This window comes from Mustela putorius, unplaced genomic scaffold (assembly GCF_011764305.1).
Source record: "Mustela putorius furo isolate JIRA1106 unplaced genomic scaffold, ASM1176430v1.1 tig00003834_pilon_pilon_pilon, whole genome shotgun sequence".
Lineage (NCBI taxonomy): Eukaryota > Metazoa > Chordata > Mammalia > Carnivora > Mustelidae > Mustela > Mustela putorius.
Window position 1 is genome coordinate 35,310,273 of NW_025421987.1, and position 18,528 is coordinate 35,328,800.

The following is an 18,528-nucleotide window of genomic DNA, read 5'->3' on the forward strand; positions in this document are numbered from 1 at the left end:
ATTCCACAAACACAGAAGGGGCTTTATTTGCGGGGTGGTCCTAAGGAATGACAAATTCTACTATTCTCAGGCGTCTCATACAATTCCAGCATTCTTTAACAGTAATCATGTTTTCTTATATTGTCCCTAATTTCAAAATGGTTACTATCACTTTCGTATGTATAAAGATGACCTGCTTATTTAAAATACTTAAGCATCCACAGTACGCCATTATATTTGCGTTAAGTTCACCACTTGTATGATCTAAGCGGAGTCTTAATGAATATCACTTCAGCTAATGAAAGATTTAGATTACATGTAACGATGGATATGTATCATTTACCCCGGAAATCTGGAAATGGATTATTGGGTTGTTGCTGGACAAATCTGAGAAGATGCATTGGAAGAGACACAGTTCGCATATGTAAAAGGGCAGGGATATACACAACTGGTTTCACTACCCTGTGAGAACCTGTATGATACTATTACTATTATTGTTGACATCGAAACCCCAATTGCTCCAGTCCCCAGACCATTTTGTGGGGCCTCAGTCTACTTCCAAATACTAAGTCTAAAGATTTTATTTATTTATTTATTTGACAGAGAGAGAGAGAACAAGTAGACAGAGAGGCAGGCAGAGAGAGAGAGAGAGAGAGGGAAGCAGGCTCCCTGCTGAGCAGAGAGCCCAATGTGGGACTCGATCCCAGGACCCTGAGATCATGACCTGAGCCGAAGGCAGTGGCTTAACCCACTGAGCCACCCAGGTGCCCCTCCAAATACTAAGTCTAAGCCTCAGTAATGTGAGTTGTCTCCAGCAGGTGATGTCACAGTGCTCATGCACATTGCTGACGTGTCTGGTTGTCCCACCGCTGCCTCTGATATTGGAGTCTTCCGGGTACAAATATTTTTTTCTGTTTCCCTGAAAGCAGCCCTGAATAAGCTCAGAATCTCATAATATCTTTTTTGAACATAACTGTAAGTTTCTATCCTTAGCCCTTCTTTTACAAAAATAGAAAGCTAGTTAATCAGTTCAAGTAAGAGAAGAATATAATGTCTGTTGCTTTTTTCATGTTGGATTTTACCAACATTCTTCCCCCACAGGTCTTTGTCTTACTAGTATCATCACCATAAACAATAATAAAATGTCTCCTTTCTCCTTCACTAAAAAAATAAATGAAACAAAGCAAAACAACCCTTCTTCACATCCACAGACACATAAATTCATCTGCAGGTGACACTGGACGAAAAGCAGTCCAACTTAGAATCAGTTTAGACAGTCTGATACTCCTGCACTGATAAATAATGGAAAATAAAATTTGCAATGATTAGCTATACAGATTGGGTGTGTTTGGTTCAAACAATTACTTAGCTGCCTTTTGTTCTAGCTAATGTGGAAGCTCAGATGTCCAAACTACTAAAGATCCCTGTTCCGGCAATTATTTTTCAAATCCAAATTGGGAAGTAATGGGCTCTTGATTTAGTTAGTTATATAAAAACCTATTAAAATGTGCCATTAAGAACAGGAATGTAGCAGCCTGGCTCAGTTCAGATCCAGAAACAGATCAATAAAGTAGAAAAGTCTGCTATTTCCTAACTGAGCAGTTTTGCTTAGCTATTTTTGAGCAATTATAGTAGTCTGGGGGAAAATGAAGTAACATAGTCACAACCATGTATCATTGAACACCTTGTATTTGTATGCACAGATTCTATAAAGAGACAAAATTACATTTAAAAACACTTTTTTATTTTCTAAGATTTTATTTATTTAATTGACAGAGAGGGAGAGAGATTGCAAGTAGGTAGAGAGACAGGCAGAGAGAGAGGAGGAAGCAGGCTCCCTGATGAGAAGAGAGCCCAATTCAGGGCTTGATCCCAGGACCCTGAGATCATGACCTGAGCTGAAGGCAGAGGATTTAACCCACTGAACTACCCAGGTGCCCCTAAAAAACACTTTTTAAGAAAAGATTCTATTTATTTGAGAGAAAGAGAGAACACAAGCACAGGTAGGGGGAAGAGGCAGAGGAGAGGAAGAAGCAGACTCCCCACTGACCAGGAAGCCCAGCATGGGGCCGATTCCAGGACCCCAGGATCACGACTGAGCCAAAAGCAAACACTTAACTGACTGAACCATCCAGGCATCTCTAAAAACACTTTTTAATTTTTTTTCATAACAAACTGTTATGGGAAAGAAATGAACCAGCATTTTATAACAGAGAAGGTTGAGTTGCTGAGAGAGGGTGACAAAGTAAAAAGTGTCTAGATTATTTCTAGATTGTAAGTCTCTGGTTTAGAACTATGCATATGGTCTCTAGGATAACAATGTAAAATAGGGATCTCTGGTTATATACATTCCTAACCTTTGTATGTTTGCATTTTGAGGACACATCTTATATACTCACTTTCCATCTTGTGTGTTTTTTTTTTTTAATTTAATTCTTTGAAAACTGATTTTCCTTTTCTAAACTCCCTGTTCATATGAGTCTTGAACTTAGTATTTTGTTCAGCATGAAGGCATTTGGGCTTTACAAGGACATGGATTCTTTTTTTTAAAATTTTTATTTTTTTATTAACATAAAATATATTATTAGCCCCAGTGGTACAGGTCTGTGAATCGCCAGGTTTACACACTTCACAGCACTCACCATAGCATATACCTTCCCCAATAAAGGACTTGGATTCTTATAGTATGGAATTTAGTGTAACAGTTTTTAGATTTTGAGTATCTCATTTTTCAGCGTATCTGTAAGAATGTTGTAAATCTGTCCTTTAATATTGCTCCGAGAGTGTCCCATGCCAGCTTACTTGACAGTTTACTGTTTGCTTTGAACTAGAAACACATACTGTCCTTTATGCTCAGTGGAGGGTCATCAGTATATATTTCAAGTTCCATTTGTAAAAAATGACTTGGTCTTGGTAGCTCTCGGTTTTTTCAGCTAATGAATATGATTTTGTCTTTGCCACATAATTATAGAAATGATACAGATTTAACAGGTTGTAAAGACATAAAAATTTGCCTTTGACAAAGGACTAAGTTTGCGACAAGTTTGTATTACTCTCCTTTTTCCAGAAACTAATACTGGAACAAAAATTAAAAAGAAAACAAAACAGAACTTTTTTTTTCTCTAGTATAAGTTATATGCCTCAGAGGAGATTATGGGGCTTTAAAGGTCTTGTATTTTCACATTCCTGTGATATAAGTGCAAAAATAATTTAATATTTTGATTATCATCAACAAATACTGATGGTGATTTTATTAATTTGGAGATGTTTTAGATTGTTTAAGCCTCAAAGTCACTTCTATGCTGGATAGAAGATAGAAGACTTATTCATAAAAAGATAAAGAATAATGATTCTAAATATAGATGCTAAATATATTGAGTGGAGCTCACGTTACAGAAGCACCTTCAGTTATCAACAGTCATAGTAGGTAGATCATTGATATGAACCAAGCTATTGACCAGAGCAAGCCATGCCACCCCAGCAAGCCATCAACAATTAGTGCTGATGGCTTCTGGCATGCGTCAGTTTGGCCTTACAGATAGATGGGATTTCAAACAGCCTCTTAGATCTTAGTGATTATAAGTATCTATAAATGTCAAAGTAATTCAGCAAAGGAGACCGAAGACTGAAGTAGTTGGAAAATACGGGACTTAAGGTACACTTAATGGAAGAGGTAGACATTTTAGTAGATAGCAGGAAAAGGAAATGAACCAAGAAAGGAAACAGAAAGAAATGTGAATGACCATTTGAGGAATACCAAGTAGACTTGGTAGGATTATGTGTAGTGTTTCTTCAGATGTTTCATGTTAAATTGGGAAACATAGATAGGCAGACTAAGAGTTCGAAAGTATAGGGTGATATATATACACACACATAAAGTGTTAAATGTGTGAAATCTGTTACTGAGAGCAGGTGGATATCAGGGAAACTAGTTGGAGTGAGAAAGGAAGACAACTACATTTATTCAGCATCTGGGTTGGGGTTATTGTGGTATGTGCTTAGCATTTGATTCTTTATTTGACTTCAGAAACTACTGTCAGAATATAAGGATAAGCTCATGGGAAAGTGTAGTCCGAATGGAAAAAGAAAGAAATGAACAGTTTTTTTTTTTTAAGGATTTGTTTACTTATTTGAGTAAGAGAGAGTGTGTGTGTATGAGCACGAACGGGGGAAGAGGTAGAGGGAAAGAGGGAGAATGTTAAGCAGGCTCCACATTGAATGTGGAGCCAATGTGGGGCTCAATCTCATGACCCTGAGATCGTGACCAGAGCCGAAATCAAGAGTCGGGTGCTTAACCCACTGAGCCACCCAGGTGCCCCAAGAAAGGAACAGTTTAAATTGAAAGGACTCGAAGCCTGATTCTAGAGGGCAAAAAGGGGAGGGGTCAAGAATACCACAATCTTTGAACTGAGTTTTGAGGCATAAACATTTAGAGGTTGGGAGAAGCCAGCAAAGTAGCAGAGATGACAGAGATAAAGAGTTTGAACTGAAGAAGTGGAATCAGGATAGGCAGAACTATAGAAACCTATGGATAACACAGTTTTAATATCAAAGGGGAAACTTTCACCCAAGAGCTCTGTGTGTAATTCAGGTGCCCCAGTTTCCAGGACTGTCATTTATCCCATGACAAATATATTCTGGCTGCTGCGGTTTGAAATAAAGCCTTATTTCATTTACCTGCAAACTTAGTCCTTTGGGTAGATAATGATCATCTGTCTTGACAGATTCTGAGTTTTTTCCTTTTAACTATCAGAAAAAAAAATAGTAAATCATTACTATAAAACAACAGTATATTAATAGCCTTACCAAAATCTTCATTCACATCACCTGCCAACACTCTTGCCAAGAGGTGTTTTAAATTCTACGCCTGAAACTAATATTATACTGTATGTTCACTAAGTAGAATTTATTTATTTATTCTATTATTTATTTATTTATTTTTGAGTGAGTGAAGCAATAGAAGTTTATTAAGCGAGGATACAGCAAAAGCGCTCAGGAGTGAGAGGCGTCCCGACAGAGTTGCCCACTAACTAGAATTTAAATAAAAACTTGATACTTAAAAAAAAAAATCATTTTCTAATTTTTTTTTTTTCCATTTGACTTATCTCTTGCTTCCTGGGAACTAGAGCCAGTGAAAAACCAAAGAGGCAGACTTGGAAAACAAACAAAAAAACAAAAAAAAAACAAAAAAACAACTAACAACTTTGTTATTTGGATAACATGAGATAATGGGATCCTGGTTACTGCCTGTTACACCCACAACTCTGTCATTTAGTACTCTGAAATCACAAACTCTAGTTAATGCACACAGATGAGTGAGTAAAGAGAAATTAACAAAATCTGGGAAGTCTGAGAGTAATGTCACCAGTAGTCTTCACTAAAAATTTCAGTTTTAGTGAAAATAGTTTCTTTTTCTTTTTTTCTTTTTTTTAGAGAAAGAGAGTGATGAGCAGGGGGGACATGAAGAGGGAGAAGAAGAAGCAGACTCCCGCTGAGCAGGAAGCCCAATGCGGGGCTCCATCCCAGGACCTGAGAATCATAATCTGAACCAAAGGCAGACGTTCAACCAACTGAGCCACCCAGGTGCCCTGTGAAAAGTTTCTTGTTTCAGTATAGTAAGGAAGGTGCTTTTCCTGCTGAGGCCTTGAGGATGGAAGATGACTGGTTAATTGCTTATATAGACTTATTAGTTAATTTGATGGAAAAGCCTTTTTAATTTTTGTTTCTAGATCCAATATAAATCAAAATGGGTGTAGTTTTTGTCATTAATCAAATAGGTATGAGCTAAAAATTTTGCAAAATTTATTTATTTATTTGCACAATTTAATTCAAAGATGAGATAACTGCATTCCTAGGTGGTTTTAGCATCAGACTTACTAACTTATGGTAGCAAATCAATTAAATGGCTCCTTCAAACCATATATGAAATGATTTATTATAGAAAGGAGACCTTTCAAAAAGTGAGACAATGGGGAGATTAAAGCTATATTTATATCATTAATAGAGCATCACATAACATATTGAAAAATATGTATTTTACTTATTTATTAGTCATTGTCTTTAATTATGCACATAGCAAGGAGATGCCCAAATTCTTCAGGGTGTGCAGTTTGAAAATGCATGGGTACTCTTGTAATTGCATGAATATTGGAGGTGGACTTTTCTGCACTGTTGTCTATGAAAGCAAAGCAAAGCAAAGCAACAGACTTACTATGAACACTGACCTGCAGCCTAACTTCCACAAGAGCTGGAAGGAGGAATTTGTGGTAAATAAAGCAACTGCATAGATTGATAATACATAATAACACTTATTAAATTTATCATTTTGTGATTTTTTTAAAATCAAAGTATTTTATGTTTAATTTCCAAATAATACTAAAGAGGCACATTTCCCATATTTGTTTGAAGAACATATGGGTAAATAGGATGAGAGATACCTCTGAGATACTATCTTTAAAACTGATTTTGAAAACAATATCTGACGTATAAAGAGCGCTCAATAAATATTTTTAATTAATTGGCTATAAAATGACTTCATCTTGCTGACTCTTGCTTTCCAGTAATTAACTCTATTATTCTACTACTTTATTTTACTTACTGCAGAGCAGACCATGAAACCTGGAATAAGGAGATAGAGGAAAAGTAGTGGGACTTTTGGGGAAAGTAAAGTTGTAGTATGTAATCCTTTGTAAACCTGTGCATGGAGGTTTAGGTAACACCATTTATAAAAGAGTGGACAGCAGAAAAACTACAAGCTTGGGAGCACCAGAGCTCATGAAGGCAATAACATTTGTGGTTGGATTTATATATCAGAACCTTGGTTTCTAGGCTTATATCTGTTGTTCATTTGTAATTCAGACAAAAGCTTTGCTGCTCTGGTTGACTTAGGTCTAAGGTGGCTTGGAGATAGGCTTTCTTGTTCCCCCAACTTCCTCCATGATGATCATGGAGGGGCTCTGAAGTGCAATGTTTCAAAATGACTGCATTAGAAATAAGCTACGTGGGCTACAAGGAACACAAATATTTGCTAACCGACAGACTGAATGAAAGTATGGGTCCATGAGTAGACACATCTATCTGATGAGATGTTGAAGAAGAAGGTAAAGATGTTGATGATGATGATGATGGTTGTGATAAAACACTTATTGAATCCTTTCTACATGCTAGGTATTTTTCCAAGTGTTTTTAATTTATTTAATCCTCACGGTGAACCAATTTGGGAGAGACTATTATCATTTCCATTTTACAGATGAAGAAACTGAGTTGGAGTGGTTTAGCAACTTGCCCAAGATCACAGAACTAATAAGCAATCATAAATGTGAGGAAATCTTATTGATAGTAATATAATGAACATATAATTGACTAATGTGATGAATTAAGTAAGTACTTATCTCCTTTGTATCTGGATATCTATGTCTATATGTATCTCTACTATGTGACTAATAATCTGAAACATGTTGGATAAATCAAATGAGAAGTAAAACACTTTTCTCCCATTGAAACAAATATAGTTTTGTTAGAAAAATGCACTTACACAAAATGTAACCTGATTCTACATTTAAGTGCTTTTTAAAAAAATATTTTATTTATTTATTTGACAGACAGAGATCACAAGCAGGTAGAGAGGCAGGCAGAAAGAGAGGAGGAAGCAGGCTCCCCGCTGAGCAGAGAGCCCGATACGGGACTCGATCCCAGGACCCTGGGATCATGACCTGAGCGGAAGGCAGAGGCTTTAACCCACTGAGCCACCCAGGCGCCCCAGTGCTTTTTTAATATAGCAATTAAATGTAATAAGAGATCAGAGATTACTTGGGGAGATCACTGTAGCCTGGAATGATTAATTACTGATTTTATCCCATCTTTTTTGTTTAGAAGATGGGCTAAAATTTTAGAAGATGGGATAAAATCAAAAAGTGTAGGATAGGTAATAAGAATAAGAGAATTTTCTAGGCAGATAGACAAATGAGGAAAGATGTGGATTATAATTACTGTATATTCAGGTTTCAGTACAGAGATAGATGTGAAATTAGGGTGTGGTGTGGGCAACTAAAAAGTTGGATTGGAATATCATTTTTGGAGGGTGTCTTAGCTCAGGTTGCTATTAACAAAATGTCATAGAGTGAGTGGCTTAACCAACATTTATTTTTTGTAGTTGTAGATGATGGAAAGTCCATTAATAGCTGGTGTATTTGGTATCTGGTGAGAGTCTGCTTCCTGGCTTGAGGATGGCCATCTTCTCATTGTATCTTCACATGGCAGACGGCAGAGAGAGGAAAGCTCTCTTATATCTTTTAATCTTATATCACTAATCCTATGATGAGGGCTCCACCTTTGTGACTCAATTACTTCTTAAAGGACGCATCTCTAAACACTATTACTCGGGAGACTTAGATTTCAACATAAATTCTGTGTGGGGGGCAAGGGGGAAAAGCATGCAGTCCATAAAAGAGGGCCTTGAATACAGAGTATAGACTCTGTATTCTATTTTGAAATTCAATGTGCATGTTTTTGAGAAAACAAAGTAGTAGATGGGAGTACTGTGATAACAGTAGTGCTATAGCAGGATTAATGTGTTGTTGAGTACAAGACAAATCAGTACAGGGATTGAGTAGACCCTGAACGAAGGAACTCGGTGAGGAAGGTTCTGGAATAATTCAGGAATGGGCTAATGAGCACCCAAATTAGAGTCATGGCAATGGGAATAAAAATTAGGGGGAGAGAGAGAATTAGGAGTACATTTTATAGCTGGATTCAGTCACTTGAGTTTGGCCACAGGTGAGAAGTCTTATAGTGAATTTCTGCTGAATATTTTCTGAAGCACAAAAACCACTTTGTAATATGGGAATAAAATATGATGGCTGATGGCTGAAGATTGTTCATTTTGTTGCAACTGTAAATCACTGTACAAATATCTTACAACAGGAAACTTGGGTGTCAGAGACAAAATATGTAAAAGTGAGACAGAGGAGACTTGGTACTCTCAAAAAATAAATGTGAACAATTTAATAGTAATAGAATTTGACACAAATATATTAACTGGAAGTCAAACAATTCACCTGCATGGATCATCTTCTTTGCTCATGTCTAATTATGCTGCTACAGACTAATCACTTTGAAAAACCAACCAAAACATTTGCATATCTCAGAGACATATTTCTCAATTTTATGGATTTTATATGTGAAATTATTTTAAACATTAGTGGCAAATTACTGTAATTAGAATACTATTCTCCCATAAGTTTTCACTGCAAAAAATTTTGGGAGTGTCATAACCATTCCATTTTACCTGATATGAATATCATAGGACAGTGGAAGGTGGCAAAATTTTCCAGCGGAAATATCTCAGCAGCCTGAAATTCAGCAAATGCTAAAATGCTTTGGTGTCAAAGTGGGTGCTACATATTTTTTACTATAATATATAATATATGTCTTAACTGCCATTGGAAGCAGGAACATATTTTGCCCCTTAGACTAGATTAGAACCTAAAGCAACTTAATTTCTGAATAGTTTTATGCTGAAAATTAAAAGATGACATTTTTCATATAGCATAAAGTAATAGGAAAGAGTATAGTGATGTGCACTAAGTCTGTGGACCCAAGGATGTCTTCAGCATTATATAATTTATATGTCCATGTATGGTTTCCCTTCATGAATAGCTCTAGAGGGCCACCATAGCTGGCTTGGGGGGCTGGTGAAGAACAAAAAGAGAGGAGGACCTTCTCCATGATGAACTGCAAGGTGAAGAGGTAAAGGGTTTGTCCTGTATCTCAGCGTGAACTTCCCACTCAACTCCAGGGTTCTTGAGAGTTACAGTATAGCTGGCTCACATCCTCTTCTTCCATTCACCTCCTTGATTCATCATCCCACACTCTTTGGGGTTGGAGGATGAGGCCAAGGATTTTTTTTTTTCTTCACTTTCAGACTCTCTCTGAGCTCTTAGGAAGACAGCTGAGAGGCAAGAATCAAGCCACCTTAAAGCTAGGCTGAGAAGGACACCAAACCTGGCTTTGGTGTCTTCTCATCTCTAATTCATTGCATTTTTATCATGCTCTGGTTTGTCTTCTTTCCAGTTTTTGCAGACTGAATTGTGTACCCATCAAATTCATATATTGAAGTCTTAACTCTCAGTACCTCAAAATATGACTATAGAGATAGGATCTTTTAAGAAGTGTTTAAGTTAAAATGTGGCCATTAGAGTGGGCCTTAATAGAATTTAACTTGTGTCCATATAAGAAGAGAAAATTTGGACACCTGAGAAGAAACATAAGGGGATTATGTATCTAGGAATTTGAAGAGGCAGAAAAAGGTGACCATCTGCAAGATGAGAGACCATCCAAGAAGAGAGACCTCAAAGGAAACCAATCTGGTTGGCACTTTGATTTTAGACTTCCAGCCTCGAGAGCTGTGAGAAGATTAATTTCTATTGTTTAAGAGATCCAATGTGTGATATTTTGTCATGGCAGCCCAAGCAAAGTGATATACATACCATTGTTCTCCTAAACCTCACGGTCCTCCTATGACTCCTTCATCTCAGCCACCATTATCCTCCCACCTACTCATGGAACTTATTTCTGCTGGATATAAAGAGTTATCTCATTAAGTTAATTCAGAGTAAGATAACCAAATCATAGAATTTTATCATGGCCAAGTTGCCCAGGAACATACATCTTATAAATAGCTGACCTAGGATGAGAACCTGGATTTTTCTAATCTTAGTGCTAAGCAGTGTTCAGTACACACACTCCTTCTTGTGACAAATCATCAGAGAACTGTGAATACAGGCTAGATTGTTTGGATTTTCATAATACTATTTTGATTTAACCTACCCTTTGGTATTTACCATCAGACTACGTCCAGCAAATCATTGAACTCACTGTTGTATTTATTGTAGGAGTGTCATATGACATAGTCATTCTCAGTATCCCATAATGTCTCCTTGAAGAGGACCACCAAATGATCTGGAAAGATCTTGTGGATTGCACTTTGGGGCCCCTAGCTTTTACTCTGGCTTCCTTTCTTTTCCCAAGCATTCTCTTCTCTTAAACTTAATATGTCATATTTTTATTTATTTATATGTTTTTAAAGTAATATATAGTTTATTCATTTAGAAATACTGATTTATTTGACTCATGTTTTAAGAAGAGTAGTTCAAATTACTCACATGCATCTTTGCCATCAGTGTCTTTATGATCAACAGGCAATTTTCCAAAAAAGTCCAAAGTGTGAACAATTTTCCAAATAGGCCAAAGAAATCTAAATCTAGTTCTTACTAGATGAGAAGACACCAAAGCCAGGTTTGGTGTCCTTCTCAGCCTAGTTTTAAGGTGGCTTGATTCTTGCCTCTCAGCTGTCTTTCTCAGTCCATAGATTTGTCAACATTCGGTGAAGGATGCCACATCTTCTCAAGATCAACATAATTAATTTATATCCACTTGAAACCTATAGACATATTGGTGTGGGTAGCAGAGATGAAATATCCAATAATTATATGTAAGGTCAGCATATGAAAGTTCTTAAGTATAGTGCCCTGAACTTTATAACTCAGTGTCACTGGTTGCCCTTGTGGCAGGTGTATATGCTGTCCCTCCACTTTCATAATGCTTGAAGGTTACAGGCTTGTACCAGATCCAATTCATAGTCAAAGTCTAGCAACTACTTGGAAAAGCACAATTGAAAGATGGATTGTTACAGACACCATCTGTGAGTCCTTCTAGCATTACTCCAAGAAATATGTGTGGGCATGCTGAGTATATTTTTTTGAAAAAAGATTTTACTTTTTACTGAGAGAGATAGGGAGAAGGGGAGGAGCAGAGGGTGAGGGACAAGCAGGTTCAGTGCTGAGTGAGGAGCCTGATGTGGGGCTCGATCCTAGGACCCTGAGATCTTGACCTGAGCTGAAACTAACAGTTGGACCCTTACCTGTTTGAGCCACCCAGGCACCCCCTGTTGAGTATATTAATAGGAAAGTTTAGTTATGATGGGTAATTTTATTTTTTTAATTTTTTTAAAAAGATTTTATTTATTTATTTGACAGACAGAGGTCACAAGTAGGTAGAGAGGCAGGCAGAGGGTGGGGGTTGGGAGAAGCAGGATCCCCACTGAGCAGAGAGCCTGATGCGGGAGTCAATCCCAAGACCCTGAGATCATGACCTGAGCTGAAGGCAGAGGCTTAACCCACTGAGCCACCCGTGCACCTTGGATTGGGTGATTTTAAATAGAATCTTTTTGTTTTGTTATCTAATTCTATAATAAATGTAAGCAACTTGCAAAAAGCTACCTCTCATAGTTTCCACTTTATTATGTCAAAGTAGTGGAGTGTAATGGTGTTCACTTTAGGTCTTAAGCTACTGGAGATTTGACAATGTCATTTTCACTTCTATCTGAAATTTTTGAGATATGTACTTACTAATTCCATGTATCATGTTATTGAAAAATTCACCTTATGCTACCAATATTCACATCACATTAGGAAGTTGGTGCTCTTTTATGTTTTACTGCTGTATATTTATAATCTCCATAACTAACCACTTGTTATATTGCTCTTTTAAAAATTTTTTTAATCTATTTGTGCAAGTCTTTTTTTCTCTAATGTTAGTTAGTCACCATACAGTACATCATTAGTTTTTGATGTAGTGTTCCAGGATTCGTTGTTTGCATATAACACCCAGTGCTCCATGCAATACATGCCCTCCTTAATACCCGTCGCCAGGTCAACCCTTTACCCCCACCTTCCTCACCTCTGAAACCCTCAATTTGTTCAGAGTCCATAGTCTCTATATTGCTCTTTTATTTTTAATTTTTTTTAAAGATTTTATTTATTTATTTGACAGAGAGAAATCACAAGTAGATGGAGAGGCAGGCAGAGAGAGAGAGAGGGAAGCAGGCTCCCTGCCGAGCAGAGAGCCCGATGCGGGACTCGATCCCAGGACCCTGAGATCATGACCTGAGCCGAAGGCAGCGGCTTAACCCACTGAGCCACCCAGGCGCCCCACTATATTGCTCTTTTAAAACATTTTTTTTCAGTCTTTAATCAGATCTTTATTCAAAATTAGCTGTCCAAAATGATTTGACTTCTATAGAATAAACAAATGTAAGTTTTTAGGCAGCAGGCTTCTTGCTTTCTGTGGTAGGTTTCTTTCTTGCAGGCATCTTGTCATCTGCTGGTTTCTTGGTTATTGCAGCCTTTTTTCCCACCAAAGGCTTCTTCTGCTTCTTCACACCAGCAGCCTTCTTCTTTGTCTTCCATACCACAGGCTTCTTGCCTAGAAACCCCTTCTGATCATATTTGGCTTCTAATGCTGCTGCTGCCTTATCCATCTGGAGTTTGTGATTTTGGTCTGGCAAAGAATGGTATTCTGGCACAGATTTTTTGCATATGGGTTTAGCTTCCACATGATTCTCAGGTTCTTCAGTGGATTCTTCTTCAGGTCCCTGTGATGCATCTTCTTGGGTAGTGCTCAGAGGGTTCTTTGGATCCCTGGACTTTTCAAGATTCTGCTAAGGTCTGTGTTAATACCTTATCTGTGGTAAAGCTGTAGTTACTCTTGAAGGAGGCAGTCTTATGCCAAGTTCCATATAGATTGCCTAGCTTGTGGAAAGCATTTTCAGTCCAAATGTAGAAACGTCCCACTTGCCCACTAGGAGCAAGTTTCAAAATGTTCAGTTTGCCTGCATTAAGTCAAGTAATGCCTGGGATGTTTCTGAAGGCCTTGATGATACCATTGTCTTCATTGTAGATGATGCAGGGTCCCCTGCACTGGACAGAATGATGGTTTCTCATTTTGCCCTTGACAGCTCTCATTTGCTGAGAGGCGTAGACCTTTTTGATATAATTCCAGGCTTTAAGTTTCTTTCAAAACAAAACAGCCTTGGTATTCTTGTAGCCTTCACCTTTATTGTCAACCACCAAAGGAAGTTCAGGAACTTCTTCATTATGATGATCATTAGACATGACCGGCACTGGTAAGGCTGAGGCAGCCAGGGCAGAATACATGGCATATGGCTTCTGGTTATATTCACTCTACGATTCAACAGCACTGGGTTTTGGTGGTACAAACATGCGGCCCCCATGACACATATTTCCAAGAGCACCCTGGCCGAAATGGTGAGTCCCACTGCCTCAAACTCTAGGAATTCAAGCCACCGATCTGCCAATACCCCAAGACTGAACACTGATTTGATGAACTGCTAGTTCACTGACAGTGTATGTCTGGCTGTTGTTTTTGCGCAAGTTGGTATGAACAAAGTTCATAATATCAGGTCAAATGGGAGCCTTAAACACAGCAGGCAAAGTAACATTTTTGTCAGATGACTCCCCCTTTTCAGAGTACACAGATGTCAATGAATGAGCACACGCCATCAAGGGGAGAAGAGAGGGTGATGCTCCTCAAAACATTTTTACCAAAGTTATACATATACTGATTTCAAAGAGACAAATAGTTCTTATAAAATTTGTTGTAAAAACCAGCAGTCTACTTTCACCCATACTTTCATTTTTGGAGGATTATTTTGGGATGTATTTCTGTGTCTCTAAATAACATGCTTTATTGCTGCTTCTTGGTTTGTTGATTTCAGGCAGGACCTATTGACTTTCCGCTAAAGAATTTTCAGATTGAGCTGAATTTCATCACTCCCACTTTCCAGTGCACAAGTGCCATGTCCCAGCCCACATCCTCTTGATAGGGCTCAAAACAATTGACAGTGAGCCATGTAGTGAATCTTGATCATTTTGATTTCTGTGCATAGTTTTACATTTTCCCCAAAGGTCATACAATTATCCTCTCAAGATGTTGAAATACATCAAGTGTTCTGTCAGTTTTGTCTTGTGAAGAAATCTCTTCCTGAAGAACTTTCTACCCTACTCTAATCTGGATTGTTTTCCTTCTTTACTGAGGCACAGCTGAAGGCATGGTCTTCACAATCACCTGGGAATTCTTTTGGTCTCTCTAGAAGGTATGCAATTTTTCCTTAATATATCTTCCTCTTTCTTGGCTTACATCTTCATTTTAGTGAAGTTTATCCTTCTATAGATTCCTGAGAAAGAGGAGGAGGGGAAGGTAAACTTTAAACATCCTGCATGTCCAAATTGGTCTTTACCTTCGCTTTCAATTTTTGGTCTGGCTGGATATACTTGACAGATCTTCCTCAGTTTAATGATGAATATGACTTGATAAATCCATTGGAAGTTAAAATACTGTAATCAAAAGGCATTTAAGGGGCATCTGGTTGGCTCAGTGAGTTAAACATCTGCCTTTGGCTCAGGTCGTGACCTCAGGATTCTGGGATGGAGCCCCAAGTCCAGCTCCCTGATCAGAGGGGAATCTGCTTCTCCCTCTCTCCCTGCTCCTCCCTCTTGTGCATACTCTCTTTCAAATAAATAAGTAAATAATCTTAAAAAAAAAAGAACATTTAGTACACTAACCTACTGAACATCATAGCTTACCCTAGCCTGCCTTAAACATGTTCATAACATATTAGCCCACAGTTGTACAAAATCATCTAACACAAAGCCAATTTTATGATAAAGGGTTGACTATCTCATGTAATTTATTGAAAAGAGGTCTCTTTTATTTTTTTCCTTTTTTTTTGTTTTTGGAATTCTCCTGACAGTGCCTTTTCTGTCTTTATGGATGCAATAGATTATTCATATCCTGAGTATACTAATGATTTTTACATTTTCTTCTCTTTGTATAAGTCTTTTTTTCCCCAAAGTTATTATATTTTTCTTTAGGGGATTTACTCAGATGTTGGGGTTTTTAAAATATTTTTTATTGTATTTATTTATTTTAGAGAGACAGAGCATGTGTGCATGCAAGTGGCGGGGGCAGAGGGAGAGGGAGAGAGAGTATCTTAAGCAGACTCCATGCTGAGGGCAGAACCCGATGCGGGGCTTGATCTCATAATCCTGATATCATGACCTGAGACAATATCAAGAGTCAGTCGTTTAGGGATGCCAGGGTGGCTCAGTCAGTTAAGCAACTGCTTTCAGCTCAGGTCGAGAACTCAGGATCCTGGGTTCGAGTCCCACATCGGGTTCCCTGCTTAGCAGGGAGTCTGCTTCTCCCTCTCCCTCTGCCTCTCTCCTCTGCTCATACATTCTTGCTCTTGCTCTCCCTCTTTCTCAAATAAATAAAATATTTGAAAAAAAAAAAAAAAAGGGAGTCAGTTGCTTTACTGACTGAGCCACTCAGGTGCCTGAGTTTTTTCTTTCTTTCTTTTTTTTTTAAATTGTACTATAGTAAACATACATTATTAAATTAGTTTTGTATGTACAATATAATGATACATTTTTATACATTACTCAGTGCTCATCATAATAAAGGTACTCTTAATCGTTTTATTCTATTTCATCCATCCCCTCACCCACCTGTCTGACGACCAGCTCTTTATTCTCCATAGTTAAGAGTCTGTTTTGGTTTTGGCTCTTTTTTTTCCAGTTTGTTCATTTGTTTGTTTCTTAAATCCCACATATGAGTGAAATCATATTGTATTTGCCTTTCTCTGACTGACTTATTTTATTTACTATTGTATCCTCTAGATCCATCCATGTTGTTCCAACTGGCGAGATCTCATTCTTTTTATGGCTGAGAAATATTCCATTGTGTACAAATACCACACCTTCATTATCCATTCATTTATGGATAAATACTTAGGTTGTTCCCATATTTTGGCTATTGTAAATAATGCTGCAATAAATATATCAGTGCATCTCTCTTTTCAAATTAGAGTTTTCATTTTTGGGGGGGGGTAAATACCCAGTAGTAGAATTACTGAATCATATGGCAATTCTATTTTTTTTTAAAGATTTTATTTATTTGACAGAGAATGAGAGAGGGAATACAAGCACAGGGAGTGGGAGAAGGGGAAGCAGGCTCCCCACTGAGCAAGAAGCCTGGTGCAGGACTCTGATCCCAGGACCCTGGAATCATGACCTGAGCTGAAGGAAGATGCTTAATGACAGAGCCACCCAGGTGCCCCTGATAATTCTATTTTTAATTTTTTTGAGGACCCTCCATACCGTTTTCCACAGTAACTGCTCCAATTTGCATTCCTACCAACAGTACCTGAGGATTCTTTTTTCTCCATATCCTTGCCAACACTTACTATTTGTCCTTTTGATTCTAGCCACTCTGACAGGTATAAAGTGATACCTTATTGTGGTTCCGACATGCATTTCCCTGGTGATGAGTGATGTTAACATCTTTCTATGTGTCTGTTGGCTGTCTGTATGTCTTGTTTGCAAAAGTGTCTGTTTTTGTCCTCTGCCCATTTTAATCATATTATTTGTGCTTTTTGGTCTAAGGATGGAGTTAGGGCTTATGTACCATGATTTTACTGTAGGGGGATATGGCTAGGGTGGTTTTGTTTTTTTTTTTTTTTTTTTGGATCAATCACAGATTTTCATATCTTCCAGATTTTTCCTCTTAACTAGTCAGATTCTATGAAGAAGACTCTTCAGACCTTGCACATAGTGGTAGAAGGTCTAGCAACTGCTGTTCTATTGAATAAATAAGATTTATTGTTGGCACTCTCCCCTACTACTTTTGGATTCCATTCACCAGGTAGTTTTTGTCATTATCACTAGCCCATCTCTTCCAGAATTTTGCTGCTATAACTTCCATCTTCTGTTCTTATGCCTTAAAGACTCTATTCTATTATTTAAGTAGAGTGTGGGGAGAAAGCAAAGGTAGATTTGTGTGCTAGTTCTCCAGCCTAATACCAGGAGTCTCAACATTTATTTATCTATTGTCCTTTTATTATACTGTACATATTTCTGTATGATACCTGAATATTTTTAAAAGCAGGAAAAAAGGATAAAACAAATGACTACCTTGATTAAAATTCTACATTATGTAATCTTTTTGCTTACTGCTATGTTATGAAAATGAGAAGTGTTATTAATTTAATTCTTTGAAATTTATCTTATTTCCAGGTTCTTGAGGTGCACACCCATATCTCCTTTTGTGCCTCCCCAATGGCGACTTTTCCTACTTCATTATTCATCCTAGAGCTGACTTTCCTAAAATATGTGTCTGTGTGCTCAGTGGCTTTTCATTATTTTTAGTCAGGCAAATTGACTTTCCTCCTGGAAGAAATCCAGGGAGTAGAGCCTCCAAGTGTACTCTAGATTTGGCTGTGCCAAAAATGTTTCACTTTGAGATATTAGTTGTTCTGAAACAGTAGGAACTTGGTTATATTAGAAAATGACAAGACTTTAATAGATTTTTAAAAAGCGCTTTAAAAGTGTGTTTTCACTAACAACCAGAGAGATCTGATCATTCTCTTTGCATTCCATGTACGGAGGTGATATGTGAAGGTTTTAAATGAATGACACCTGTCATCTGTGCAGTGAGGTGTGTATTGTGCTGCGGTGTCTCAGGAATGAGCAGGTGTTAGGAAACTTTTTAGAAATGTTCTATAATCAAGGGAAAAAATATTCCTCGGGAGTTAATCTCAAGTCATGCTGATCCTCTTGTGGTTTGGTTTGATCTGAGATAATGTATAAAAAAGACATTATTTAAGCAGAAAGCACCACATAATCCTTGTTA

General features: G+C 37.6%; 1 pseudogene; it reads right to left on the reverse strand.

Annotated features, from left to right (window-relative positions):
- Positions 1 to 13,078: 13,078 nt before the first annotated feature.
- On the reverse strand, positions 13,079 to 14,339 carry LOC101685061 (annotated as a pseudogene).
- Between the last annotated feature and the right edge of the window lie 4,189 nt (positions 14,340 to 18,528).